Source organism: Pediculus humanus, genomic scaffold, assembly GCF_000006295.1.
Source record: "Pediculus humanus corporis 1103172107617 genomic scaffold, whole genome shotgun sequence".
NCBI lineage: Eukaryota > Metazoa > Arthropoda > Insecta > Psocodea > Pediculidae > Pediculus > Pediculus humanus.
This window is the reverse complement of record NW_002987231.1, coordinates 10,478-13,084: the sequence shown is the minus strand read 5'-3', so window position 1 is coordinate 13,084 and position 2,607 is coordinate 10,478.

Genomic DNA, 2,607 nt, shown 5'->3' with positions numbered 1-2,607 from the left:
CAAACAATTTTTTTTTTTTTTATACATAATCCATACTTTAAATAAATTATTTATTTATTTAAATCACGTGATACATAACTGTTAATTCTATTTTTAAAAAAATTATTATTTTTAAACCGTGTGGAAAACCAAAATGTGAAAAAAATATACGTCATAAAATATTAAATTAGTTTTAATAATAATAATAATTTTCTATGAATTTTACTACCACAAAATTTAAAAATGGTTGGTCATCCGTCACTTACATCTGTTGGTAGTACTTCCCCCCCCCCGCTCCCCCGAAAGATTTATTTCCAAAATATTATTCCACACATTTAAAAAAAAAAAAAAATATAATAAAATAAAAAAAAATAAAAAAAATTGTTTTAGAAGTTTTGTCAGTAATTAATTTAGTAGGAAATGTGCGGATGTTATATGGTTTGTCACTTTGTCACCATCTTTTTTTTTTTTTTATTAAAAATATGACTTGGTTGTTTGTTGTTGTAAAACAAACAAACAAACAAAAAAATCTAATAATAATTTAAAATAAAATCCACATTGATTATATAAATGTAAAAAAAAATTTTACCTCAACAAACGAGTAAAAAAAATTCACCCAAATATTTTTTTTTCTGTTTGTTATTGTTGTTGTTGTGGTTGTTGTAAGAATAAATAAAAAAAAACACTAAAAAAAAAAAGTAAAAATTACAAATGACTACGCCAATGATTTTAATATAAAAGTTTTAGAATTGTGGATTAGCAAGGTCAATTTTTTAAAGTCAAAAGTACTGGAAATTCGCCCGGAGAACTTAACGTATTTGCTTTGAAGGAGAAAAAACGAAAACGAATTTAACTAATTCATTTCTGGAATTATTATTATTATTATTATTATTATTATTATTATTATTATTATTATTATTATTATTATTATTATTTATTTTACAGGTTGAGCAAAGCAAAGCAAAAAAAAAAAAATCACAATTTCAACTTTTTTTTTTTTCTTTTAATATAATTTTTTTTTTTTTAAATATTTAAAATATTTATAAACGACATTTTTAAATATTATTATTATTATTATTATTATTATTATTATTATTATTATTATTATTATTATTATTAATTATTTAATTGGAAAGTTTTTAATTTTTCACGTTTTGAATTGTCATTCATTTTTGAATTGTCAATGAGATTTAAAAATTAAATCAAAACCTTTTTGTTTGTTTTGTTTTTGTTTTTCTTGTGGTAGGTTTTCAGTTTTGATCGTTAATTAATTTTCTTTTTTTAACCCTAAAATACCAAAAAGGAAAAAGTTTTTCCACACATTTAATGACTTATTATTATTATTATTATTGGGTAACAGTACGTGTATGTGGATGTGGATGGACCATGTGTCTGTTGATGGGATGAACTTCAAGGTTGTCTGAGGGATCAAACAAATTATTCAAGGTCATTTTAAATAAATTAATTTTTTTCCTTTTTTAACCTTTTCGTTTTTTTTTTAATACTATCGCATTATTTCAACCCTTTTTCACAAGATAAGTGATTTTTTTTTGTGTGTGTGTGTTTAAAAGACTTATAAGATTTTTAAGATTTTTTATTTGTGGTTATTTCCTTTAAAGGTTTAAATTATTATTATTCTAAACTATAGGAATTAAAATTTTATAATCGTAGCATAATTACCCTTAAATTATAATAAAAACCCTCAAATGTTATTTTTTATTAAAAAAAAAAAAAAGTGCATGAATGAATTTTTTTTTCCTATTTCCTATTCTTTTACCTCTTTTTTCCACCCTTGGTTAGATGTTTATTTAGTTTTTTATAAAAAAGAGAGAGAGAGAGAGAAAAAAAAAAGTGAATGAATTTCAGTTCAATGCCACTTAGTTTTAGTTTTTTTTTTTTTCCAATCCTAAGAGAAGTGTTATGAAATCATTAACATAAAAATATTTTTTTTACAAACTAAATTATTTATTTATTTATTTTTTTTTTTTTTGGGAAAAATATATTAAATAAAAAATAAAATAATTTTTTTCTTACCTTTTTGAGTGTTTTGTGTTATTTGTTCATTTGTTTTTGATTCGTATCCTTGTTTTGAAACTGAATTTTGCTTTGGCCAATATTCAATTTCTTTTCCATGACCGCCACATTGCTAAAAAAAAAATAATTAATGTATTATTATTTTAATAACAATAAAAAAAATATTATTAATAATAATAATAAATCAAATTTATTTAATGATATGAGAAAAAAATATAGAGAATTGGGTTTAATGAAAAATTGCCTAAGCTCATCATCATCATCGTCACCACCACTACCACCATCATCATCATCATCATCATCGTCATCTTCATATTCAAATGAAAACTCGAATTTGGCTTTTAGGGGTTCTTTTGTTCTCATTATTATTATTAGGGGTGTTTTTTTTCCCATGATGAAAAATATAAGAAAAAAAAAAAATTTTTTTTAAGCGTAAAATTTTTTTTAACAGCTTATTTACATTCATTTTATTTATTTATTTATTTAAAAAAGCAAAAAATATTTGACGAAATCATTCATTTTGTCAGAGAAATTATTAATAATAATAATAATAATTTTTTTTCTTCCCCTTTCCCTATCAAAATTTCACTTCCC